This window comes from Mauremys mutica, unplaced genomic scaffold (assembly GCF_020497125.1).
Source record: "Mauremys mutica isolate MM-2020 ecotype Southern unplaced genomic scaffold, ASM2049712v1 Super-Scaffold_100127, whole genome shotgun sequence".
In the NCBI taxonomy this organism is placed as follows: Eukaryota; Metazoa; Chordata; order Testudines; family Geoemydidae; genus Mauremys; species Mauremys mutica.
The window spans coordinates 1,120,234-1,147,401 of record NW_025423275.1 but is presented as its reverse complement, the minus strand read 5'-3'; the positions used below and the strand labels follow the sequence as shown (position 1 = coordinate 1,147,401).

The following is a 27,168-nucleotide window of genomic DNA, read 5'->3' as shown; positions in this document are numbered from 1 at the left end:
TCGGGACTGAGGGGCACCAGCAGAGGTGTGAGTCTGGAGGTCAGGACTGGGATAGCAGGGGCTGCGGGTTGGGACTGAGGGGCACCAGCCATACAGTGACTGGGGAGCAAAGTGGGGAGACAAGGGGGCTGTGGGTCAGGAGTGAGGGGCACTGCTATAGCTGGGGGGAACCCAGGGGGCTGCGGGTCGGGAGTGAGGGGCACCAGCAGAGCTGTGAGTCTGGAAGTCAGGGCTGGGATAGCAGGGGCTGCAGGTCGGGAGTGAGGGGCACCAGCTGCGCAGTGACTGGGGAGCTCAGCTGGGAGCCCAGGGGGCTGCGGGTTGGGAGTGAGGGGCACTGGTAGGGCTGGGAGTGAAAACTGTGCAGTTCAGAATGTGAATAGTGACCTCGTCTCCTCCTTCACCTGCTTGACATTGCTCCACAGCAGCTTCTCCCCCTGCAGAGTCACCCCAGCACGGCAGTGCAACTGCCCAGGGTTCAGCAGGGGCCCCTGGCAAGGACCGTGTGTGCAGCTAACAGCCCGGTGTGCCTGGCCGTGAGGCAGCTGTTAAAAAAGCAACACCCCCCCCAGAAGTACAGAGACTGAATTCCCCAACTTTAACATCATGACCCCCTGTAGAAAGCCACACGTGTCAGTTGTATTTTCACAGGGAGATGCAAAAATCAAGTGTAACCCCCAAGCAGATTACCTAGAGTCCTGGAGCTCTGTCTGCTGGCAGCTCAGGGAGAAGGAGCCAAGGCAAACTCAGAGTCTGCCCAGCAACCAATAGGCAGTGGAGATGCCCCTCCCAGGGAGTTGAGGAGAGGGGGAAGCCATTTTGAGGGAGGCTGGGGCGAGCCACGAAAAAGGCCAAACTGGCTGTGTGGGGAGCTGGTGAGTCCCAGGCCTGCAAGCAGGGTTCCCCCTGAGAACTGGCCTCTAAGGACCTGACACCAGATTCCCCAGCTGGGTTTTCCTTCCTCACGGATGATTCCCAATTGTTACGTTTGCTGAGAAATTTCCCCAGCCAGGCTGGGTTCGCCTCCAGCTCCCCTGGTGAGACCAGTCCCCACATGGTCAGCGCTGCTAGTCCAGGGCTGATTCCTGCCTGAGGAGGATCCCTGCCAGTGGACAGCAGCCCCTGGAATCGTCCAGCGTCATCCTCAACCCTGAAGATCATTTGTGGAGTTCGTGAGCGCCTTGTCTTTAGTTAGGGAATTTAGTTAGTCAGGGAATTTGTTTTGGGGACCCTCTACTCCCTGAACTGTGTCCTCAAGCCAGGGAGTGAGGGTTTGAGGATTTTATAATCTACCGCTTATTACACCTGTGGAGGGATTCACCACCTCCTCCCACTTGTGGGTCTTTTGGGCTACACTGAACCCAGTCAGCCGCACGGCTACACCTCTGCAGAGAATTGTATAGGTCATCAAGGGCCCCAGCAAGGTACGCGTACCAACAGGACACTAGTTTTACATTTGTTACATCCAGACACGGGTATTTTAAGTGTGGGCACCGGTGACCCTAAAAATGGTGTTTCCCTGTTATGTTGTATTTGTTGCCTGTTTAATATAATTGTTGTGTTGAATATATTTTTATGTGTTGTGTTATCTCTTGGAAGTCTCCAACTATCTGGCAAATAAGTGGGGATTCCTCTGTAGTTAGGATTTTCTGCCCAAGCTGCCCTGGTGACCCTGCCAGGAAGGAGCGAGGGGGGTGGAGGCACCGCCAACTAATTTCATAACCAAAAAAAGAAAAAAGATTCACCCTACTGAGTGGGTGGCGGGATCCAAAAGAACCCAGACCTGTCCATCAGAACCTGTAAGTGGATTGCTATTAAAGGAGGTAATCAGGTGGAGAGGGGCACTACAGAACATATAGTGAGGATATATATATATGCACACACACATACACACAGAGAACATGAAAAGGTGGGAGTTGCCCAACCAACTCTAAGAGGCTAATTAATTAAGATGAGCTATTCTCAGCAGGAGAAAAAAAACTTTTGTAGTGATAATCAAGATGACCCATTTAAGATAGTTTGACAAGAAGGTGTGAGGATACTTAACATGGGGAAATAGATTCAATGTGTGTAATGGCTCAGCCATTTCCAGTCTCTATTTAAGCCTAAATTGATTGTATCTAGTTTGCATATTAATTCAAGTTCAGCAGTTTCTCGTTGGAGTCTGTTTTTGAAGCTTTCTGTTGCAAAATTGCCACCTTTAAATCTGTTACTGAACGGCCAGAGGTTGAAGTGTTCTCCTACTGGTGTTTGAATGTTATAATTCTTGACGTCTGATTTGCATTCCATTTATTCTTTTGCACAGAGACTGTCTGGTTTGGCCAATGTACATGGCAGAGGGGCATTGCTGGCACATAATGGCATATATCACATTGGTAGATGTGGAGGTGAACGAGCCCCTGATGGTGTGGCTGATGTGATTAGGTCGTATTATGGTGTCACTTGAATAGATATGTGGACAGAGTTGGCATCGGGCTTTGTTGCAAGGATAGATTCCTGGGTTACTGTTGTTGTTCTGTGGTTGCTGGTGAGGATTTGCTTCATGTTTGGGGGTTGTCTGTAAGTAAGGACTGGCCTGTCTCCCAAGATCTGGGAGAGTGAGGGATCATTTTTCAGGATAGGTTGTAGATCTTTGATGATTCGCTAGAGAGGTTTTAATTGGGGGATGAACGTAAAGGCCAGTGGTGTTCTGTTATTTTCTATGTTGGGCCTGTCTTGTAGTAGGTGACTTCTGGGTACTCTTCTGGCTCTGTCAACCTGTTTTTTCACTTCAACAGGTGGGTATTGTAGTTTAAAGAATGCTTGATAGAGATCTTGTAGGTGTTTATCTCTGTCTGAGGGATTGGAGCAAATAAGGTTGTATCTTAGAGCTTGGCTATAGACAATGGATCATGTGGTGTGTCCTGGATGGAAGCTGGAGGCATGTAGGTAAGTATAGCGGTCAGTGGGTTTCCAGTATAGGGTTGTGTTTATGTGACCATCGCTTACCAGCACAGTACTGTCAAGGAAATGGACCACTTGAGTGAATTGATCTAGGCTGAGGTTGATGGTGGGATGGAAATTGTTAAAATCATGGTGGAATTCCTCAAGGGCTTCTTTTCCATGAGTCCAGATGATGAAGATGTCTTCAATGTAGTGCAAGTACAGTAGGGGCATTAGGAGACGAGAGCTAAGGAAGCGTTGTTTTAAGTCAGCCATAAAAATGTTGGCATACTGTTGGGCCATGTGGGTACCCATAGCAGTGCCGCTGACTTGAAGATATATATTGTCCCCGAATGTGAAATAGTTGTGGGTGAGGACAAAGTCGCAAAGTTCAGCCACCAGGTTTGGCGTGTAACTAGTTCACAAAACTGTGGGGGGTGTTGGGAAATCACTGCTCATGCCCCTGGCCAGCCTATTTCCCTTTGCCGCTCTGAAGCGTGACCCCACGTGCAGGCCCCGGGGGAGGCTTTGGCTAGGGTGAGCGTATCCTTGCGAGGTAATTGTCTCTCTGGAGGTGAAAGTCATCAGTGCGGGGTGCGAAGGGAAGTGGCCGTCGAAGGAGAACGCAAGGCATGTGGTGGGCAGGCCAGGGATTTCTTTGTCCCCCCTTCAAAAGGGGTCAGCCTCCCTGTCAGGGAATCGAACCCCGGTCTCCCGCGTGACAGGGGGGGATACTCACCACTATACTAACGAGGAAAGGGGCACGGTGAGTGGCCTCAGCTCCCACAGACCAGCTATGGTCAGCGTACACCTACACCGTCGCATGGGCCCCAGCAGGCAACAACACCCCCGGCCCTCTTCTGCTTCCCAAAGGCTTTGGCCACAGCAACAGCCCTGGGAAAAGCCCTGGCCCTCCTCACCTGCCCTTGCCCAGCACGATGTCTTTTCGGGCCTACACAGCTCCTCACACAACACCCGCCTGGGACCTTGCCCTCCCCTACCAGCTCAGCAGCACCTTTCTTCCTCTCAAAACCTCCTCTTGCCACCCTCCCCCTTCCACACTTCACACTCACCTCATCACAAACTCACCCACGGCCCCTTTGGCTTCCCAAGCGCCTCTGGAGGGACGCAGCTTCCCAGGCACGCAGATCCGGCTGATGGCTCCCAAGTGTGCAAGTCCGTCGCCGCAGAGCTGCCCCATAGGGTGACATTGAAGAAACTGTGGAAAACGGGACGGGGGTGGGGGGGCAATAGGCTCCTGTATAAGAAAAAGTCCAGCCAGACCGGCCTGTCCCTTTAAACATGGGACATCTGGTCACACTGGAGCAGCCCCGCCCTCCTGCTCCCCGACTGGTGCGTTTGTAACCCGGGGGCTGAAGCCGACGCGAGAAAGGGAAGTGAGCGAGCTCGGAGCTCTCCGGCGCCACCTGTTGGGAGCAGAGGGAAATGACTGAGCGGCGTCCTGGCTAATTTAAATATCACCTGGTTCTCTGCTGGGTGGCTCCACGGCAGAACTCGGGTGTGGCCTGAGTGTGGCAGCACCTTATTTGCATATTAAAAGCGGCAGTTTGGGGCCATTGGGGTAAAATATGAGTAAGTTTTGGGGTTGGGACCCACATGTTTAGTGCAGGCTGTGGGGAGCCGGGCTGAGCAGAGCCTGCCCCGACGGGGAGTGTGATGTCACCCTGAGCTGGGAGCGTGTGGCCAGACATGGGGAAGGGGCTGCGGGAGAAGCATGGTTGTAGGAAGCAGAAAGTGTCTCCTTTCTTTTTTGGTGTTTGGGTGGGGTTTTTGTTACCTAATGAAGAGCAGTGGTGGGGAAGGGGAATTGAGACTCTGCTTTGGGGGTAGCTGTGGGGTGTGACACGAGCCACCTGGTGCTGGTTGCTGCTGTGGGGCGTAGGACAGATGGGGGGTGGGAGCGGGGCTGTCTGGATCCTTGAGATGAGGGGCGGTTCCTGGTTGGCTGGTGCCAACCTGCCTAGTGTTTTTTGACAGCTAATCTCCCATTGGCCCTTGTGCGGGGCGGGTCTCTGAAAGCTGGTCTCCCATTGGGCCCTCCCCAACTGATGTTTCTGACAGGCTCAGCTCCCATTGGTGACATTGTCTTACAGCGATGCGGGGCGGAGCCGCCAGGGCCTTGTGCGCTCAGAGCTCAGCGCCGCCCGCGAGAAGCGGCGCGAGGCCGCGCGGGGCAGGTCCCGCTGCCGGGCGGAGGGACCGAGACCGCAGCAGCGGCGCCGCCTCCCGCCTGGCGAGAAGCCGCAGCACCGGGGGGGGGGGGTCACAGGGCGCGAGGCGCTTCCGCGCGCGGCTGTTTTCTGCCGGTCGCGGGGTGACGGGTCCTGCCCGGGGCGGCCGGGGGGTCCCGATGGCAGCTGGGGGCTCTGGCATCCGCCCGCGGCGGCTGGGAGCTGCGGGGCCACCTGCAATGGCCGGGGGCTGCGGCTTCTCCTCACCCCCCCGCCCCGGTGACTGGGAGCTCCCGGCTCTGCCTGCGGTGTCTGAGCGCTGGGGGCTCCTCTCCTGCCTGGGGCGGCCGGGAGCTCCGGGGGCTTCGGCGCTGCAGGGTCTGTGAGCAATGACGTGGGGCTGCGGGGTCCTCCCACCATCAAGGCCTGTTGGGAAATCCTGGGTCCCTCCGCAGCAGCTGGGAGCTCTGGGGTCCACTCGTAGGAGCTGCAGGGTCCATAGGCAGTGGTGTGGGGCTGTGGGGGCTCCCCGGCCACCCATGGCTGCTGGGAGCTCCAGGGTCTGCCTGTGGGAGCTGTGGGGAGATGAGGGGTTTGGGGTGGAGGAGGGGGCTGCAGTGTGGGGCTGAGGGATTCGCAGTGCAGGAGGGGGCTGTGAGTTGAGACAGGGGGTTGGGGTCCAGGATGTGGTGATGGCTCTGGGGTGAGGACAGGGATGAGGGGTTCCAGGTGTGGGAGGAAGCTCTGGGCTGGGGCAGGAGGTTGAAGTGCAGAGGGGTGAGGGCTCTGGGGTGCAAGAGGGGGCTCTGGGTTTCGGGGGGTTCAGGGCTGGGGCAAGGGGTTGGGGTGCAGACTTACCTCAGGTGGCTCCTGGTCAGCGGCGCAGCAGGGGGGACCTACTGGCCACTTCCAGGGCACAGTGCGGTGCCCTAGGACACGTAGGGACCAGCCTGCCTGAGCCCCGCAGCACCGCTGACCGGACTTTATAACCCAGTCACCCCACTGGGAGCTCCAGGGTCCCCCTGTCCCATGTGGTGGCTGGGAGCTCTGGGATCCACTCACAGCAGCTGGGAGCTGTGGGGTCCATCCGTGGTGGCATGGGCCTGTGGGAGCCCCTTCCGACACTGGTGGCTGATAGCTGTGGGGCCCCCACCGGCCGACAGCTCCAGTCTTGCTGCCCCAGGGCTGAGGTGGAAAATGTCACTGAGATCTCTGAAAGTCACAGTTTCTGTGACGCCATTTATATAATCTTAGCCTTAATAGTTGTTGACTGTCTCTCTCAATCTAGTGGTCTGCTCTAGCGCAGATGGGACAGGGAAGACAGACGCTCACCCCCCAGCACAGGTTTGGGCAGAAATGGCTCTTGGGCTATTTGCTGTGCATGCAGAGGACTTGTCTAGGCCGGTGAAGCAGCTCAGCCAGATGAGCTGGAAGAAGGAGACCGGAGCAGCCTGGACATCCCACTTTTTCTCCACAGCCACTGCCTGTCAGCAGGATTCCTCCTTCTCCTCAGTGAGACCAAATCTAAGCACCTAGACAGCTGGTCTGTCCGCTGCACCCCAATCCCTCATGCCTGAGCCTCCCTGCCAAAGTCCTGTACCTGGCTCCAGAGAATTGTCTCACATCTCGCTGGGAACTCGACTTCTTGTGCCCAGAGAGTCTCGGCCCCATTCAGTAGAGGACCTGAGAAACACAGTGTCTGCCTTGTCCAAATAAGTACTTGGAAAGGTTTTGTTCCTGTGACCACATGGCCTAGTGGATAAGTTGTCTGACTTTGGATCAGGCGATTGAGGGTTCAAGTCTCTTCATGGTTGTGTTGGTGTAGTTTTACCTTTGTGCTGAAAGTCCTGCTCCCTTCAGGGCTGGAACCTCTTCTTGGCCGCTCAGGCCAATGCTCTGGCTTCAGCTAGAGCCCCGGGAAGGAGTTGGGGGTTGGGTGTCACAAAGGCTGGGGCATGAGCCCCAGGTGCTTCCAGTCTCACCTTTGCCCTTCCTGACTTGCCAAAGAAAATGGGCAGCTGCCCGGGCTAGAGTGTGGAGCAGTTTCCCTCTTCCAAGTGTGCACCTGTCCCTGTGCTGGAGGGTACTTGCTAAATAGCACCTTGGGAGCCTGGGTGTTTCTCTGCTTCTTGCCAGCTGGGGAAAAGCCTCTTGGGGTAAAATCTCCTGCCCCACTGCCAAAGTGAGCACCGTGAGTGGGAACAGTCAGAGGCCCCACCAGGGGGGCTGGCCCTGCTTTCCTACCATCTTCTGATGTTGGCCACAAAGCAGCAGCAGCTGGCTGTGGGTGGTTTTCAGTGGGTGTTCGGCATGCCAGGGAGCAGGGAGCAGCCTGGCTGGGTGTCTCTGTGGCTGTCTGCTGGCCACGCATAGGCATGGTTCTCCCCTCCTCTTGCCCTGCCCTTGGTTGCTCTGTGGCTTTTAAGCCGTCCCTTGGAGCTGTCAGCACCAGCCGCCTCTGTCCTAGGTGCCCAGAGGAGGAGAGGTGCTGGGCTCCAGCCTGGGACTCTTCCTCCCTCCTGCCTTTTCCTGACTATGAAACCTGACCCTGACACCCCTTTCTTCAAGCGCCATGTGGGCAAGAGAAAAAGTGTGGTAGAAAGCACAAGGGCCAAATGTGTGGGCATCAAAAATCCCAAACACCCAGTCAAACCATAGCCACTTCTAGACCCCATTCCAACCAAAGACCTCGCTCCAGGGGGTATGAGTCACTCAGCACAAGGTAAACAACTCATTTTCATACAGCTGGAGATAGGAAAGCACTTGGATCTCCAGGGATTTACCACAAGGTCCCACTGATATTTGAACTCAGATTTCAGCATGCCAAACATTACACCATGGGACCAGCTTGTGCTAGTTTCCTCTGAACATTGGTGACCCTCTCATAGAATACCAGGATTGGAAGGGACCTCAGGAGGTATCTAGTCCAACCCCCTACTCAAAGCAGGGCCAATCCACAGACAGATTGTTATCCTAGATCCCTACATGGCCCTCTCAAGGACTGAGCTCACACACCTGGGTTTAGCAGGCCAATACTCAAACCACTGAGCTCTCCCTCCCTCACAGGCCCAGCTTGTGTAAGGGGACTGTTGGCCCTTTACTAAAACTGAGTGGGGTTTTTTGGTTGGCTAGTTCCCAGTCCCAATAGAAGGGGGAAGGGCCAATGGGAAATCAGGACCCTGAGACTGACAGGCCCCTGGGGCGATGGTCACCAACTGGTAGGGAACAAGTGAGAATTTGTTAATGAGTAAAATTCCTGGTGAAAATTGGCAAAGCTGTGGAGAGTTTGAAATGTTCCAGTGAATTTACACATGAAGATACAAACAGAGAGACAAACAGAGAGAAAGAGACCATCACAGACTGCACAGGCCCACACAGACATAAACAAAAACCAAACCCACACAGCACACAGAGCCATAGACACACAAGGGAAAGCCACACAAAACATAGAACAAATCCACACCAAAAAATACAGCAAAAGCCCACAACAGGAAAGCACAAAAACCACATACCAGAATACATAGCAAAAAACAATCTGCATGCAAAAGTCATACACCCACACACAAAACTATATGGCATCCACAAAAATCACACAGGACCCACATGCACATCAACATGACAGACAACAAAAAACCCCCAACATACAGAAAGCCAGGCAGGGTTTGAGTCTCACAGCGAAGAGGGTGAGCCCACAGGTGGTTTGGGGAGCAAAGACTGAGGGGGAGTCAGGGGCAGTGCTCTGGGCTCTGCTCGACCCCTCCTGACACAGGCGGCTGGTGGAGAGCAGAGCCTGGGAGATCTGTGGAATCTGCCCTGCTCTCTGTAAAGCAAGGGGACCTCGGTGTCTTCTGAGCTGCAACTGTATTTTCTGCAGGGCAAAATGATTGGCAGAAGCCATTTGCTTAAAGGAAACTAGTGCTGTAGATGAAGTTTGAACTCACAACCTCAGCATGACTCCTCTCAGCACTGCTCTGTAAGTACTGGACACTAACTCATTGCACCCCTGGACCCTGTTTTCAGGAGCTTGTGTCCATGTTTCATGGATGGATTAGCGGAGGGGCGGGGGGTTGCATTAGCTAAAACAAATCCATATTAAAGGCTGCAGGATGGCAGCAGCAGAGGTGGGGCGCCTCCTTCCATGTGATAGAGCTGGTTCCCCCTTCCGTTGCTGAGGGGAAGGTTGGTGCTTTGAGCCCACCCGGTGCTGGAATGTCTCATGGGTGAGATTAACGGGACTGAAGGGAGGGGAAGTCTTTTCTATCCCTGCCTAGCTCCATTGGCCTCCTGTGGCCCTTTCGGCTCTCTGCTCCCCTGTTGGGGAGATGCAGAGACAAGCCCCCATCTGGGTGAGTCACCGAGAGGCTGTGTCCCATGGCGTGTGTGGGGGAGAGGGGGAGGGATGGGATGGGGCTCAAGGGGAGAAGGTTGTGTGTGACAAGGGGGGGAGGGTGTGTTCCTTAGGATAGAAATAATGGAAAACACAGGGGCAGTGACAGCGAAGCCCCGTGTCTGAGTGTTATGACCCTGTGTGGTGCTGCCGTTCACCTTCCCCTCCTATGGTCTCAGCTTTCATTGAATCCAGCATTTTTTCACCTGTCCTCACCACAGAGGTGTCCCACGTGCCTCAGCTACCGAGTGTCCCTCTTAGAGACGGCGAGGACTGGAACTGATTTCAGCTGCTGGACAGCTCTGCTAGGTCTTTATTCATTTGCACAGGAAAATGCTGAGTGTTTAAATTCATTTCAAGCCCCCTGCCCCCATTCAGCGAACTCCTGAACATACTGGAGATGGGTCTGGAAATTGATTTTCTTTTGAAAAAGTTTTTAAAGGGAATCACTTGGATTGGAACTACAAACCTATTATCCTAGAAGGAAACATTCACCCACTGACCTACACTCACAACAGAGAGTGCCCTGGAGAGCCCAGAGCAGGAACAGTTTTTAACCTGGGGGTTAGTAAACTTTCTCTCTTCTATACAAACACCACAGCTTACAAACTCCCCACCCCCGCTCTGTGTCACCAGAGCACAACAACAACTCTCCTTGGAGCACACACAGCTCCCCAGCTCCCTGCCCGTCAGTCTCTCCAGCATTGCTCCAATCCCTTAAAGCAGGGTCTCAACCTCCATTTACCTTAGGGCCAGTGCCAGTCCTCCAGTCCTCCCAGTGGGCCAATAATGTCACTCATACTGCCCAGAACCCGCCCCCCAAAACTCCACCCTCCACCTGCCTAAGGCTCTGGGAGGGAGTTTGTATAGGGGGAGGAGGTCTAGGGTGCAGGCCCTGGGCTGGGGATTGGGGTGCAGGCTCTGGGGGGAGTTTGGGTGCAGAAGGGGTGAGAGGCTGGTCTCTGGGAGGGAGTTTGGGTGGGGGAGGGGTTCTGGAGTGCAGGCTCTGGGGGGAGTTTGGGTGCAGAAGGGGTGAGAGGCTGGTCTCTGGAAGGGAGTTTGGGTCGGGGGAGGAGGTCTGGGGTGCAGGCCCTGGGCTGGGGTTTGGGATGCAGGAGGGGTGCAGGCTCTGGGGGGAGTTTGGGTGCAGGAGGGGTGAGAGGCTGGTCTCTGGGAGGGAGTTTGGGTGGGGGAGGGGTTCTGGGGGGCAGGCTCTGGAGGGAGTTTGGGTGGGGGACGGGTTCTGGGGTGCAGGCTCTGGGATGGAGTTTGCAGCACCGTAACAAGGGTGAGGCGAGTGAGGCACTTGCCTCGGGCGCGCAAAGTGGCGGGGCGCAGCTGTACCCCGATCAGCGGCGCTTCGGCGGCAGCTCTACCGCTGCTGCTTCTTCGGCAGCAATTCAGCAGTGGGTCCTTCTCTCCGAGAGGGACTCAGGAACCCGCTGCCAAATTGCCGCCGAAGGATGAATGAAGCAGTGGCGGCAATTGGGCGGCAGGTCCTTCCCTCCAACAGGGACTGAGGGATCTGCCGCCAAAGAGCCTGGAGCCGGCCCTTGCCTCGGGCACAAAAATTCCTTGTTCTGGCTCTGGGAGTTTGGGTGCTGGGTGCAGGCTCTGGGCTGGGACAGGGGGTAGGGGGAACAGGAGGAGGGGTGGGGGTGCAGGCTCTGGGAGGGAGATTGGGGCAGGCGGGAGGGGGTGTGTGGAGGGAGAGGGCACAGGCTGTGGGAGGGAGTTGGGGGCAGGCGTGTGTGGACCGGGGTGCAGGCTCTGGGAGGGAGTCAGGAGTGAGGCGCTTACCTGGGGCTCCAAGGCGGGGCAGGCTGGGGGGCCTCCGTGTGCTGCTGCCCCCAGGCATCACCCCCGCAGTGTCCCATTGGCTGCAGGGGCTCGGGGCAGGGGCAGCGCGCGGAAGAACAGACCCACCCTGCCCTGCCATGCGGAGGGGCCGGCAGCCACTGGAGTGAGCAGGCAGATGCTGCTCAGCTCCACTGCACTGACGGGGCCCCTGGGTGGGGGAGCGCCTGGGGGCAGCAGGTGGGGCCAAGGGAGTGACCCGGTCCCAAAACTGCTGGAGCCCCACGGGCGAGACCTGGGAACCAGGACTGCCAGCCAGACAAACACCTTTAAGAGGAGGCGTCTCTCTCCCTGTCAAAAACTGATCTTCCTCCTTCAGTTCAGTGTCAGCCTGAATTGTTCCTTATCCCGGCAGAGCGGGAGGATTGAAAGCAGCAACATCAAACCCCTGTGTAGCTCGCAGGAATGGACATAAACACTCCCTGGTATCTGAGGAGATGTTCAGCTTTCCCCTTCGTCAACTACAAGGCTAAAGGGAAAGGAGGTGGCGCCAGATATAAAGAGTGAAACACGACACATCATAGTTATGCCCATGGTGGCTGCAAAATCTTTTATGTACTTCTTATCAGCCGTGTATTGTTTTCTCTGGAGCCTAGGCCTTGACCAAGAAATTTGTACCTTGATAAAATAATCTACCGCCTCTGGTGAAGGCAGTGGACTTGACACCCACTGGGGTGTCCCTACACAGGTACAAGTACTAACAACAGTGGCTGCCTTTTAGCCATAGATTTTAATCAAGGCAATAAATTGATACAAACCCCTGTTAAATCATTTCTCAGCTCGAGTCCTTCACCCACATTCCCTAGAGCACTGGGCCACCATGTGGACGTTTCATTTCCGACCTCAGTTTCACACAGAGACAAAATTTCCTTTGCACAGATCCATGAACAGCAAAACCTCCCTGTGTCTCTTGTCTGAGTCAGGGCATTCGATTCCAGTGAACCCTTCTCTCCTGCAATGGCGACGGTCAGACAGAGGGGACGTGGCACCTCCATCCCTGCCAGGGAGGTATTGGCTCGGCTCTTTCTTTTTGCTGCTGTTGTTAGTCCATGAAACATCAAGGGTGTAATGCAAGGCTGAGTTCATGCACCAGCCCCCTGAAAAAATTTCAGTGCCCCAGAGAAATCCTGCCGCCTGCTATTGGAACGATGTGCTGGAGATTTGACTAGGAAAGGGACTGTCTGAATTGTCAGAGTGGGGAATGAACAACAATCTACAGCAATGTCATTCACACAAACACACTCTCATCCTGCTCCAGCTGGAAGGGAAATGGGCAGGAATTCTCGCTGTTCAGCCAAGGACACACTTACACTGATGTGCAGTCATGAGTGTGCTGGGGAAGCTGGTCTGAGCAATTTGAAGTGACAATTCAGTGAGAACAGAATCATCATGTAGTGAAACAGCTGTGTATTAAGTAGTTGCGGCCAAGTGGTTAAACCAACGGATTAGAAATCCATTGGGGTCTCCCCGTGCAGGTTCAAATCCTGCCAACTACGCAAGCACTGCACTGTTGTTATTATTACTGTAGTCTTAGTGCCTGAGCATCCACAGTGCAAACTGGAGCCAGATCTACTTTCACTTTGTCTACACTTAAAATGCTGCTGTGGCACTGCTATAGCACTTTGGAGTATACAGTGACTGGAGGGTTTTTCTCATCCCTGTAATAGCTACATGGACAGAACAATTCTTCCTTTTCTTTAGCACTATCTAACCAGGGCTTAGGTCACCTTAACTCTATGGGTTGGGGGGGGGGGTTTCACACCCTGAGAGACGTCACTCTGCCAGTTCAGTGCCCAGCGTACACCAGCCCTTAGATCCCTCGTGGTATTTCAATACAGGCACTGACCTGTGAGAGGAAAACATCAGCTCACAAACACAGAGACTGAATTCCCCACATTCAATCTCTCTGCACTTTCCAGAAAATCACAAAATTCAATTCATTCTTGCTAGGCCAGAGAAAAAATAAGTGACACCAAGTTTTTGGCTTGGTTAAATAAAATTAAGTGTTTAATTAATATAGTAAAAATCTGCACTGATTCCTCTAACTAACACCACAGCATGAAATAGGAACAGAGACAAAGCTTGTCAGTGACGACTAATTTCACAAATGATCTTCCCATTATTAATTTCCACGCCGCCCCCATTGGAGGTCTGGGCATCTCCAGTGTCACTGCTCTGCATTCACCTTCCCCTTAGAATTGTTCTTGGACATTCCCAAATTTGGAAAATTGTGTAGGTCAGAATGTGAATAGTGACCCCGTCTCCTTCGTGCACCTGCTCTACATTGCTCCACAGCAGCTTCTCCACCTGCAGAGTCACCCCAGCACGGCAGTGCAGACGCCCAGGGTTCAGCAGGGGCCCCTGGCAAGGACAGTGGGTGCAGCTAACAGCCCGGTGTGCCTGGCCCTGAGGCAGCTGTAAAAAAGCAACCCCCCCCCCCAAGTACAGAGACTGAATTCCCCAACTATAACATCATGACCCCCTGTAGAAAGCCACACGTGTCAGTTGTATTTTCACAGGGAAATGCAAAAATCAAGTGACACCAATTTTTAAGTTGAGTAAATAAAGTTGAGGAGATAGTTATTAATCTCACAAAAATACACTAAAGATCCCTCAACATAACACCTGAAGGTGAAATATGAACAGAGACAAACCTTGTCAGCAAAGGCTCATTTCCCAAATGATCCTCAAAATGTTACTAATTCCCACCCCTCCTCCACAGGAGCTCTGTGCAGTGTAACTGTTCTGCAGGCAGCTTCCCATTAAATGCTGTTGTGGGACATTCCCAGACCTGGAAATGTACCAACGACAGAATTTGAAGAGCAAACCTGGCTCCCCGCACCAGGCGGGATTTGAGTGTTTTGTCCCTGTCACTTAGTGTTTGTCAATAGTACAGACGCCAGGGGCAGGACTCCAGGCTCTGCTTGAGGGATCCTGGCACAGGGGCTGGGGGGGAGAAAGGATTGTAGATTCTCACCTGTGCTCTGGAGAGGAGGTAATAAGTGAAGGGGACATTTTTAACTCCTCCCATCCTCAGTGTCCCTGGGCTGGAATTCTACTTTCCACAGGGCCAAAGGAGGGGGTGATGCCACTTAGCTAATGAAAACCAGTGCTCCAGGTGAGGCTTGAACTCACAACCTCAGCATAGCTCCTCTCAGCACTGCCCTATAAGTACTGTGCGCTAACCAATTGCGCCACTGGAGCACCTGTTAATTGCTCTTCTCCCAGTTCCCTAGGCTGATAAAGGCGAGGAGTGCCCTCAAAACAGTCTCTGTGGAGCTTAAGAGCAGGTAGCGACAAGTGTTGTACTCGGTGGGGTGGATCCTTCTTAAGGGTTCCAGGCCCCATTTGACCCTTTTGTTCTTCCCTGTGTAATAACCGAGCTGGTTAAGACTCAATGGAGAGTCTTGCTGCAGACCAACAGATCTGAAATCACTGGTAACCAGCTCTAAGCATTAGTCCTGCTTTGGGACAGTGTCTCTCATGCAACAAACTGCCCAGTCTGCGCTAGCAGTGAGGCTCCCTCACTAACAGCTGAAATCAGGGAGAGCTGTGTGAAGTGCAGGGCCCCAGGGGTGCCTGAACAGGGGGAACAACACCCCAGGGCTTTTAAAAATGGGAGGGCTCTGCCTTGCCACCTTGTAATGACCGTAAGGGCAGGAGGAAGGGGCAGCATAGGAGTCTGTGTAGCTCTGATTTTTGTCTTCTGACAGTAGCCAATACCAGGTGCCCTAAAAGCCACTCCCTAAGACACCACTAGGAGTTGAACCCAGGATCTTCTGTTTACAAAACAGGTGCTTTAAGCAGCTAAGCCATAGTACCCGCTGTGACTTAAAGTATCATGTCTGCACACACCTGACTCTGTGCCAATCTCCACTGGGCCCTGACAAGTGTTGCTCGTGTTTGGATTCTGTAAAGCAGAGGAGCTCAGGGTAATACTCCACTGCCATTTTACCTTTTTTGCTTGCTAAACTCCCTCCCAACCTTGAGGGCTCCCAGAGCCCGGTATTGAGCTTGAGCTGAGATGTCGACTTTTAAACGCGCTCTCTGTGCGACTGCACATGGCTAAGCAAAGAGAACAAACCCCCAATCCCCCCTGTGCTTTGGGGGCCAGGTTTGCGGTGGGAATTCTGTAGTTCAGATGACTTCACGCCTGGGCATTGTGATTCTTTACCAGTTTCTCTGGCATGGGGGCAGTTTTGGGCTCACAGCTGTGATGGCCGAGTGGTTAAGGCATTGGAGTTGAAATCCAATAGAGTTCCCCTGTGCAGGTTCAAATCTTGATCACAGCGAGGCCTGTATTTTAGCCAGTCTCGAACCCGGGCAACACCTCTGTACAACCCCCTGAGACACTTCCCACCCCAAGGAAATCCTGTTCTGCTCCTTTCATAGAGATGCCTGGGACACCACCTCACACTGTGTCCCTGAGGGGTCAGGCAAATTCTCAGCACCTGAACCGTCTGCCACTCACCTGGTGCCCCATAGATCAGCCATAGCCCTGGTTCCTCTCCTCTCTAGAGTGCGAAAGGAGCCAAGTCAGCGACTCCATGGGAGCTACAGGGCTGCAGAACCAACAGAGAAAAAATAGGAGCTCAGCCCCCACTGGCAGCCAGCTCCACTCGCACACTACAGGCCTTGGATCTAAAAGGGGAGTGTGACGTCTGGTGGTCAGAGCGGGGGGCGGGTTTGGTGGTCAGAATTCCTGGGTTCTATCTCCAGCCCTGGGAGGGGAGTGGGGTCTAGAGCAGGGGGACTGGGAGCCAGGACTCCTGGCTTCCATTGGGGAGACTGTTTTTTCTGTGCTTCCCTCCCTAGAGATCCCAGCCTAGGCCCCTAGTGGAGAGTGAGTGGGAGCTGGGGAAGTTGCTCTCCCACTTCAGAAACATGATTCAACCCCCACACCCCCAACAGTGGGCTGTTCCATTATGGACCCTGCCCTCCCGAAGGCAGACAGTAGAAGCCCCGCCCACCAGAATCAAGGGGGGGGGGTGTCTAGTTGCCCCCGCGACAAGCCCACTCATGGTTGTAAAAAAATCCCACATAGGCCCCTCCTAGGACAGGATCTTCTGCTCCCACCTTTTTCCTTATCACCATGAGCTGTTCCCCGCCAGGCACCACACCCCAGTCACACGCCTTTGATCAATATGCAGCTCAGTGGCAATCACTGCCCCGAAGTGACTCCGGTGCAGGCACCCACCACACGAACTCCCCACACCGGATTCTGGCCACACGCAGAGAATTCTCTCCGCCGGGCTCCTTCGGTTCCTCTCGCTGCTCTGCGTCCTGCCGCCAGACACTGCTCATCTGCATAGCCCCGCCCATAGGCACGTGACGCCTTCTGTCGTTTCGGTCTCAAGCGAAGGAGTTGCCTGCGGGGAGTGAGCACGTCACCGCACGTCACAGCCCCAGCGCCCGTCACAGCCGCTGGGCGGGGATTGTCTGTGAGCCCCGCGCTGGGGGCGGGGCTTCAGGGAGAGACCCAGCCCCATAGACAGCCTGGGGCAGGGAGATATTGGGGGAAGGGATGAGGGGATGGGGAGAGGGAGAGACCCAGCCCCATAGACCCTTAGGGGCAGGGAGATATTGGGGTCAGGAGGAGAGAAGGGGGATTGGCAGAGACCCAGCCTGGGGTTCAGGGGAAATGGGGTGGGGTGGAGGGAGCTGGGGGAGAGAAGAGACATGTGGGGTGGAGGTTTGTGAAATGTTGGTCCAGGGAATCTGAGTCACTCCCAGGATATGCTGTGCAGGATATTGGGGGCAGGGGAGGGGATGGAGGGAGGAGAGACCCAGCCCCATAGACCCCTAGAGGCAGCGGGATATGGGGGGGTAGAAGAGGGGATGGCAGAGGAGAGACCCATCTCCATAAACCCCCAGATGCAGGAAATGAGGGAAGAAGGGGGGAGGGAAGGATCCAGCCCTATAGACCTGTAGGGGCAGGGAGATATTGGGGGCAGGAGGGGAGAAGGGGGATTGGCAGAGACCCAGCCCGGGGTGCAGCGGAAAGGGGGTGGTTTGGAGGGAACTGGGGAGGAGAAGAAACACAGGGCGGGACACACATTTGGACAGGGAAACTGACTCACTTCGAATACATGCAGAACTGGGCAGGGTGGAGGCAGATCATGCTGGTCCCAGGGTAATTTTGGGGGGTTCTGATTCCCCACTCAGGCGGGGGGCTCCCCTCTGGGCTGAGGAGAGCTGGGATGGGACACGTGTGTGTGTGTGCGTGTGCGAGAGAGAGAGAGAGAGAGAATGGCTGGGGGAGCTGCCTGGGCAGAGGGGCTGGAACCAGGGGCGGCTCCAGGCACCAGCACACCAAGCACGTGGTTGGGGGCAAGCTGCAGGGGGCGCTCTGCTGGTCGCTGCGAGGGCAGCAGGCACCCCCAACCCCTCCCCCACTCTACTCACCCCATTCCCCTCCCAGAGCTGGGGGAGACCCCAGGAGTCCTGGCTCCCAGCCCAGCCCCGCCCCTCCCCCATTCTACCCCCTATCTCCCACTCCCCTCCCAGAGCTGGGGGGAGAACCCTAACCCAAGCCCTGCCCCTCCCCCCTATTTCCATATGGCTCCATCCAACAGACCCCCCCCCCAGTGGGGAGAGACGAGGCCAAGGGAGAAGCAGGCGGGGGGGGGGGAAGCGCTGGGGGCGCTGCGGGAGGGGCAGGGCCAAGACCCCGGGACACGCGCCTTCGTGTCAGGAGCCGGAGGGGGGCGGGGCGGGGGTGAGGAGTTGCGTTGGGGGGGAGGTGTCAGGTTGACCCAGGGACCCGCCCTCACCTGGGCTGGAGAGGACGGAGGCGCCCCGGGGCAGGCTGGGAGTTGTAGTTCCTGGCTCGTCTCAGAGCGGAAGTGACGGACAGGTTGCTCAGACAACGCGCCCCCTCCCGGTGCACACTGGGAAGCGTAGTTCTCTCTGTCTCACGCGCGGCCTCTATTGGAGGAGGGGCCGTAACTCGTCACTTCGCCGCGCCCCTCCCCGCTCCCTGATTGGCGGAGAGAGCGCGGGACAGAGACTCGGCGCGTGGGGGGAGGCCCCGGTTCCCTCCCCGCCCCCCCGGGCGCGCGCTGCGGCCGTTGGGATTCGAATCCCGCTCGCGGCCAGGGGTAGCGTGGCTCAGTCCCCGCGGGCGGCACCAGTGGGACCCGCCCCGGCGCTGCTGGGGGGTCCCGGATCGGGGGACGCGGCTCGGGGGCAGCCGGCGGGCGCGGGGGGCGGGGCCGGTCCGAGGGGCGCTGGGGCGGGACGGTGAGTGGCGGTTCCGCCCGGGGGTCCGGGGGCTCAGACCCCCAGTTCCAGGCACCAGGAGAGGGGGCAGAGGCAGCGCGGAGTGAAAGGGGCCGGGAGGGGGGGGCTGAGCTGCCTGGGAGCAGCCCCACACGCGGCAGCCTGGGGCCGCGGGGCCGGGCGATGTCCCATCCCGTGTGCGCAGGGACCCAGGGGCGGCCCCAGCCTGTGAGTTGTCGCAGTTCAGGGGCTTCAGCCTCGTCACCCACCCGGTCACTGTCTGAACTTCAGAGCAGCCCGTGATCCACCTCCCCCCTTCCCCGCGGCCCCGCCCTGCTCACCCCATCCCCCCTCCTCTGTCGCTCCCCCCCACCCTCACTCACTTTCCCCAGGCCGGGGGGGCAGGCTCTGGGCTGGATTAACATGGGGGCAAATCAAATCAGGCCATGTCCCTGTGGGGAGGGGGTTTCGCTTGTTGATAAAGGGCGGGGGGAGCCCTCAGTGTCTGTCTGATTGTGTCTCTCTCTCCTCAGGATATTGGGGTTGAGTTTCCTGGGTCAGGCGCTGCTGATTCAGAAAAGGATTAGACATTTATATGGACAATATCATCTTAACTTCGCTGGTATACAAAACGTAGAAGTGATATAAATCTTCATGCTTCAGGATATAAGCCTACCACTAACTGATGGGGGTCAGGAAGAAACTTCTCCTATGGGCAGGTTAATCCATAGTTGTTTTTCTATGGGGTTTCTCAGACTTTCCTCTGACACAGCTGGGCCTGTGACTTGCCCTGAAAAATAGATCATTGGTGGGCCTTTATATTAGGAGGCTGATCATTTTTTGTTTTACAGTAGTGTTTAGCTGTCCCAACCAAAATTCAGGGTCCCATTACAAAAACATAGTAAGAGATTGTCCTGTGCCTCAATTACAAGCTAAAGAAATAGACAAGATAGGTAAACAGTAGCATAAAGAAGTATTAACCTCCATTTATAGATGGGGAACTGAGGCAGAGATGAAGGACCAGATTTTCAAAGGTATTTAGGTGCTTAAGATGCAAACAGATGCTTAAAGGTGCTTTTGAAAATCCCACCAGCAGGTTAGGTGCATAACACCCACCGATTTCAATAGGAGTTAGGTGCCAAACCTAAGTTAAGCACTACTGGTCTATTTCCTGTTCCAATTTTCACCAAAACCAATATGGTTCTGCTCACTGATGCCTAGAATATTCCTGGAATTTTAGAATTGATTGGATGTGGTGTTCACAAGTTCATGTTACAAACAGAGAAATGCCATCAGGTAGAGTGAAGAACTCACATTACTCAGTAAACAAGTTTTCAAATGTTTTCCTCTCACAGATCATTTCTTCAGATAAATAATATTTCTTCTCCCAACCTGCCCTGCCTCACACCTACAGTACCCCGCAGCAACAAGAGAGCTCAGTGACGTGAAAAGGTAATTTTAGGACAGGATTAAGGGCATGCATGCAAACCAAGTGGTTTAAAAGTGATGGGTGCAGTCAGTCTTTACATGGTGATGTACACAGTCTGTGACATCACACTCCATTGCCAAGGACACAATTGTGACATCTCGTGCAGAGAAGTGTAAACAAGAAGTGGGCAGCATTATCTTCTGCAAATATAAACAACTTGTTTGTCTGAGTGATTGGCTGAATAAGATATTATATTATGCCCATAACATCGCAGGCCATAGATGGTCAAAACACCTGGCATTATGGTCACCGTTGTGGTGATGGCACTTTCACATCACTGGTACCTGATGGCCATAGATGGTCAAACCTTGTGGGATTTTTCCTTATATGGACACTCAGAGCCACAAGTAACAGGTGACCCATCTCAGGCGAGTAATAAAGAGATTGTGTGACATGCCAGCCAGCCTCTGCCTACAAAGGCTGGAGCTGCCAGTTTGGCTCACAAGCTCCAGAGATCCCCACAAGAACAGGCTGGCTGCCTCTTGTAGGCAAGACTTGAAAGCCAGATGCCTAGCGTGATGGAAACAAATAGAAGGCGCAGAAGCTGTGACAGGTTAGATCACAGGGACCTCTGAAAGGGAGGGATGGAACTAGGGTGACCAGATAACAAGTGTGAAAAATCGGGACAGTGGTGGGGGTAATAGGAGCCTATATAAGAAAAAGCCCCAAATATCAGGACTGTCCCTATAAAATGGGGACATCTGGTCACCCTAGATGGAACATTTTTACAGTTCTTGGTAATAGCAACACATTAGTTACAAAAATTACCATTAGCAATAACAACAAATTCATTGCTGGTGTCCACCTACAATCATTTTTGTCATCATGCCACACCTTTGGCTCAATACCATTGGGGTTTGGGCCATTTAGGGTTAACCTGTGGCTTCCCTTTACAAACTTAAGTTCTCTCTTTCCTCCTTGTTCTGAAGGATCAAACCCTGATTTTTCTTGCTTAACAGAATTCACTGGCTGATGGGGTGGACTCTCTTTGCTAACTGCTATTAGCAAGTCTTTCCTCTCCCTGCCAGCCAAATAATTTGCATCAACACAGAAGCACAGGCTGCTCACTTAAAGAATCAGAATGGAAACATTCCTGTTCCAACACCATTGTCTTCCCAACCAGCTGGCCAAACACAGCCACTTGGTTATATAAGCTGAACTTTCTTATCAGCTCTTACTCCATCTGAGACCTTTTCAAAGCTATCCACACTGGATCTTTCAAAAGGAAAGTCACTGGATTTTTACATATCTTCCTAACCAGTCTTTAAAGGGTTAAGTCAGTCTGTGAGTTAATTAACTCTTTCTGGCCCTGTGGCCTTCCAATGAGATATTATATTATACCCATAACATTACAGGCCATATATGGTCAAAATAGCCATGGCCAGGCTGGGACCGGGTCAGGCTTGGGGCGCTCACCTGGCGCCAGGCCGGAGCCGGCGAAACCAGGCCGGAGGGAGCCGCTCAGCCAGGAATGGGCTGAAGGGAGCCGCTGGGCTGGGCCTTGCCGTGCCTCCCTGGAGCCCTCCTCACGCTCCTTTCCCCTGGTACAGCTTTTGTTCCAGCTCAGGTGGTAGCTAGTGGATTTCTCATGATAGCTGCCCCATTTGTTCTCTTCCACCCAGATACAGATAGAAAAGTGATACATTTATACAAATAGGATGACCACACTCAGTAGATTATAAACTTTGTAATGATACCTTACAAGAGACCTTTTGCATGAAGCATAGTCCAGTCACTTTATATTCACACTCATTAGCATATTTTTATAAAATCATATAGAATGGAACATGACAACAGTGAAGACGACGACAGCGGAGACACCTCCAAAGAAATGCGCTAGAGCCCTTGGGCCGTCACGCTTCAGGAATGTGCGTGAGGTACTAGGAGACCTGGAGATGGGGGGTGTCCTGCTGGCCATAGGTCAGTGTTGTGAATCCCCAGTTACTAGGCTGAGTTTATCCATCCCCTGGCAATAAAACATTGTCTTGTTTTCACAGCTACTTTTGATCTCCTGGCTTCTACCCCCAACCCTGCTGGCAGGGCATTGTGCAGCACCCTTTCCAGCCCACCTGGGTGCAGGAGATCGAGGAAGAGAGCATCTGCCATCCAGCTCCATCCCATCTAGCGCAAGTGAGTGGAGGTCTCCAGAGCCATCGCCAGGGTGGTGGGAATGGCCCAGCAATAGGGCTCCCAGCCCTTCCCTTGCAGGAGATTGTTCCCAACGTCGAGAGTCTTTGGGGAGGGCAGAACCTGCCAAGTGCTGAACACCCACAACCGCAAGCAGTGAAATCAGTGGGAACTGAGGGCGATTCCTCCCTCCTAGGACTGGCACCTTGTGAACGAACTTTCATTGAGGACTGTCCGGGTTCTGCTCTTTCTCTGGTCTGGGAGGGAGCGGGGCCTACTGGGGTGGAGGGAGCTGCTTGTCCAAACTAACGGAGAGCCCCATTGCTCTGGGAACATTGGGAGCAGCCTGTGCTGTGAGCTGCTGCCAGTGCGTGTGGACGGCAGCCCCCTGCCCTGGGGTGGGGTGTGTGGTGAGGAGGAATTGCCTCAGCAGAGGGGACGTGTGCAGGGGAGCAGGCAGGCCCGTTAATGAGAGGCTGCCTTGAGCCCAGACTCATGGCTGCTCCCCACTCAGTTCCAGGATGGAGCGGCTGAAGCGGATGCTGTGGAGGAAGCCTGGGCAGGTGGCTCTGGAGCCAGTAGGGAGCAGCATCCGTCTTGCCCAGGAGGAGAGTGGCCCCTCTGTCCCTGCGGGTGGGGAAGAGGCCGGTGGGCAGGCAAAGCGGAGGAGCTCCCTGACCTTCTGGAGGAAGAGAAAACCACCAGCTCCCTTAGCAGGCCCTGAGGCACCTTCTGGTCCCAAATGGAGGTGGGCCTGGGTGATGCTATGTAGGAGGGACCCAGGAGAGGGCGGGAGCCAGGCAAGGTGGCTCTGCGGCTTCCTTTCCAGGAAGCAGAGGAGGCAGCAGCCCAGCCCCAGGGCCCAGCAGAAGCCATCCACCAGCCTGGCCACCGAGGAGCCTCCAGCCAGCCCAGAGCAGGAGCTGGGCGGCTCCGGCATGGGGACCAGCAGCTCCGCCTACTCCCGAGGGGCCAGCAGCTCCTCTGTGGGGTCTGACAGCCCTGAGGCTGAAGGCTCTCTCTGTGCAGGTGAGCGGAGACCCTGGGGACAGGAGGAAGGATGGGGGCAGTGGGGGACTAGGAACACCCTGTGCCCATTGGGTCACCAAGGTGCCAGGACTGAGCCACGGGAGCCCCACTAATACCTGTGGGGGTGACACTGCCACACCTTGCGGCAGGGGATGCTGGGCAGAGTCCGGGGAGCTCCAGCCTTCCCTGATGATGTTGGGGAAGGGGGCTGACGGCCACGGGGCCCTGAGGCTGATGGGTCTGAGGGTGTCTCTGGGAGGGGCAGGGTGGGGCCCTCTATGCCATGGGGTTCCTTGTTGAGGATGGGGGACATTGAGCCATTTCTCTACACTGCATCCCCCCAGTGGCAGCAGGGATTGTCCTTTCTCCTTCTCTCCCTGGTGCAGAGACCCCCAGTGCCCAGCAGCAGTGGGCTGAGGAAGAGGAAGAGGAGTGGGTTGAGGAGGAGGAGGAGGAAGAAGAGAAGGAGGAGGAGGATGTGTCCCCTGAACAAGACACCATCAGGGTCATCCAGCAGCACCTCCAGGGCAGAGCTGAGGTACAAAAATCTTCCAGCTGCGCTGCCCCCGAGTCTGTCCTGCCCCTTGTTCCATCCCCACCCACGCAGGGGGGTCTTGTCCCAGAGAATCCATCACCCCCAATGGGGGGAACTTCTCCCTTGTTACCTGGCACCCCAAAGTGGGGGCATTTGTCTCACGCAGGCCAAGGTGTCTGCTCCCCGCAGACACTGTCCCAGTTACAACCCCAGTCTGTGCAGGGTGACACTTGTTTCGGGAAGCGGGGCGGTTTTCCCTGTCCAACTCCATGGGGTTCCTGAGCCGTGGAGCTGGTGTAGGTGGGTTGGGGAGGTCCCCACCTTAATACCCCCCTCCTAGTTGGTGGAAGACAGGGCCCAACAGCTCGGCTTCCTCCATGCTGTCCCATGTCTGTGCTTCTTGGCACAGCAGCAGGAGCTGGACTCTCTGGAGCCCCAGGTCTCCAAAGGGCCCTCGTGGAGAGCATTGTGGTGAGTGGGACCCTGTGTCTGGCCCCTGGGGCGAGGGACCCAGAAATGGGAGGAAAAGTTGGTGGGGCCGGAGGGGGAAGCAGAGGACAGTGGTTCCTGGGGCTGAGGGCTGGGGAGCAGGGAAGGGAGAGCTTCTGACACCGATCGGGAGCTGGCAGTGGGGGAGTTGTAAGGCCGTGTCTGCATCAGTCTACGAGCATTGGTATTTTCTTGAAATTTGTCAGACCAACCTAACTAACACCTAACCCACATTTGAATCTCTTCACACTCTTGCTCATTCTCAAGGTCTGCTTTGCCTCCAGACAGATCCGTTGTCTTTCAGGACAGCCTTGCTCTTTCTGTCTGTTTCACTCACTGAGGTGTCGGAGTGAACACTCCCCTTCACTCTATTCTCAGACAAACACTAATATTTTAACTGTTTGCTACTGATTTGTGGAGTGGAAGATGCCATTTCTGGGGGATTGTTCCCAAGCTGCAGTACTTTGTGTTCAAACATCTCCCAGCTTCCTTGGTGAAAAATAACACCAGGTTTCTTTGCAATATACATGAAAGAAGGAGATTTTCACCCCAGATGGGACTTGAACCCACAATCTCTGACTTAGGAAGCCAATGCCTTATCCATTAGGCCACTGGAGCTCTTAATTGCACCTGGAAGAGGGATGGAAATTCCCTCTCATGATTGCACATTCCTCATATTAATTCAGAAGCCAAATACCCCATTTAATTGCCTTACAGAAACGTCTGTATCCCCTGACAGCGAGGCACCTGGGCAGGTCGCTGACAGAGCTGAGCACCACCTTTCTGCCAGCCATCTTTGGAGAAGAACCCCACCCTAGAGTCACCCCTCCCTCCTTCAGCACCTCCACGGCTGTGGCTCTGAGTGGCAGTAGGATGATTAGGGGGTGTATCTGGTGCTGGAAGGGGGGTAAGGTCGGCCTGTAAGGAGTAACCAGGTGGGGCAGAGCCAGAGGGAGGCTGTGGGCTGCTGGTTGGTTGTTGGGATCCGAGCTCTAGATCAAAGCTGCACAGTGACCTGACACCCAGGGTTATAAGGCCGACATAGTGACCCCCTTACTGGCCTCGGTGACCCTCAAACCCTTGTTACTAAGGGCATTGAGGAGTCTCTGTCCATTAATAACTTCTGGGAGCTCCCCAGCAGGCTGCGGGCGTCAGCCGCCTCCTGCCTCACAGGTTAGACTCTTGGCGCTGTGCCAGCCGCCCCCTCACTTGCAGGCCCAGTGTAAGAAGCAGGAGGCCCGGTGCTGGCAGAAGAGGGTTTTGATTAATCAACCTCTGTGTTATGGGCACAGAAGGGGGAGTTTATGCTCCCCCAGGGATGCCACTGAAGGCTCCTCGTGGGCTCCTCAAGGTCTGCTGGGAGCTGTGATGTTCCCCTTTTGCCGCCTCGAAGGCTCCCTCTTGGACACAGTGGGGTCACCCGCTGGCTGGAAGAGTGTGGGGGCCACGCCGCAAAAGCCTGCCTCTGAGCAGCCATGTCAGGGACTCGGGCTTAATCCAAGTGCAGAATCTTCAGTTGTGTATGTTTTGCTCCTTGGAGCTATACGGATTTTCGCTCCTGCCCAAGCGGCAATGGAGAAGCGGACGAGACAGGCCGGCCCAAAGATGCCTCCCTCCCACTTCCCTGTACGCTGTGCAAAGCTCTTGGCATGCCTCATGCCTCGTCAGGAAAGCGCGGCCATGCGGCCCAAGCCTGAGTCACGTCCGCAGCCTGGCCCGCCCCGCCCCGGCTGACGGTGCGCAGAGCCACGCGAGTCAATGGCAGGTCGAGTCGGGAGCCTCGGCTCTTTCCCCTGACAGCCACACACACAGCGCTGCCTAGCGCCCCGAGAGCCTCCCTCGTGTTCTCCCGCAGCAGCCGCCTGCCGGTGTGGGTGGGAAAAGGGGACCAGGAAGCACTGCAGCCTCATTCCAGGACAGGAGGCCCTCGCCACGCCCAGGCCTGCCTCTTGCCTTCAGCCCAGGCAGCCAGAGGTGCCGGGGAGCTCCCTGGCAGGCCGCCGCTTCGCCTCAGCCACCTCTTGCCTCATGGCCTTGTTGGTGGCACCAGGCATGACCCAGTGTTGACAGAGGGGTGGAAAATGACAGTGCCAATGAAGGCTCCCTGTATTAGGCCTCTGCTTGTCCGAACCGCGTCTATGTTTAGACTTTAATTAACTCCACAGGCTAAATGGAAAGAATGGAATGTGTGGCAACTAGTTATCAGTACCAGGAGGCAATTATACAGCCTGCTTGCACCTGGCTAAAGGGAGTGAAACAGAATGACCGGTCAAGAAAAGTTACTAACGAGATAATATGTTTTTTGCCAAGTATGATCTAACCTGTTTAGAGTAATTGCTGCTTCATAATGTATTTGCTGTATGGGAACTGAAAAGGAGGGAGAAGAGGGGGGGAGAGGGGGGAGCTGGGCATTGGGGGTAATAGACATGCTTAGCTAAGATCATGTATAAAGACAGAGAGCTGTTTGTCTGGGGTGTGCTTGATCTGAGGTGTGTTCCTCCAAGCATCCTGTGCTTTGAGATCTCAAATAAACTTTTTTTGCTTCTCCACCCTGGTGTGTCTAATTGGAGCGAGGCACTCCGGGCAACGAATCACTGTTTGCTGCCTCAGGCCTTTTGGGCTGGCAACAGCCTAGGCTCTTGCTGCTCTGCTGGTCACCGGCTCGCTTGAAGGCCCAGAGGGAAAAGAAACAAGCGCATGCGTAGCAGAGGATGGTTTCGATCCATCGACCTCTGGGTTATGGGCCCAGCACGCTCCTGCTGCGCCATTCTGCTGGTTCTTCACACCTGCCCCCTAGCCACCTAGGCTCTTCATACCTTCACCCAGCCACCACTATCCGGATTAGTGCCTTACGCGCTCTCGCACTGGCAGAGAGATGCGCAGGCTGTCACTGAACTGAAGGAGGGAGATCACTTTTTGA

The 27,168-nt window shown here is 55.1% G+C and overlaps 2 non-coding genes across 2 annotated transcripts; both read right to left on the bottom strand.

Annotated features, from left to right (window-relative positions):
* Nucleotides 1–14,468: 14,468 nt before the first annotated feature.
* On the bottom strand, nt 14,469–14,562 carry TRNAI-UAU. The gene is made up of 2 exons: nt 14,525–14,562; nt 14,469–14,504 (listed from the first exon to the last, which is right to left on the bottom strand). It is a non-coding gene; the product is annotated as a tRNA-Ile (tRNA).
* Nucleotides 14,563–24,793: 10,231 nt separating this feature from the next.
* TRNAR-CCU lies at nt 24,794–24,866 on the bottom strand. The gene has a single exon. It is a non-coding gene; the product is annotated as a tRNA-Arg (tRNA).
* Nucleotides 24,867–27,168: the final 2,302 nt, after the last annotated feature.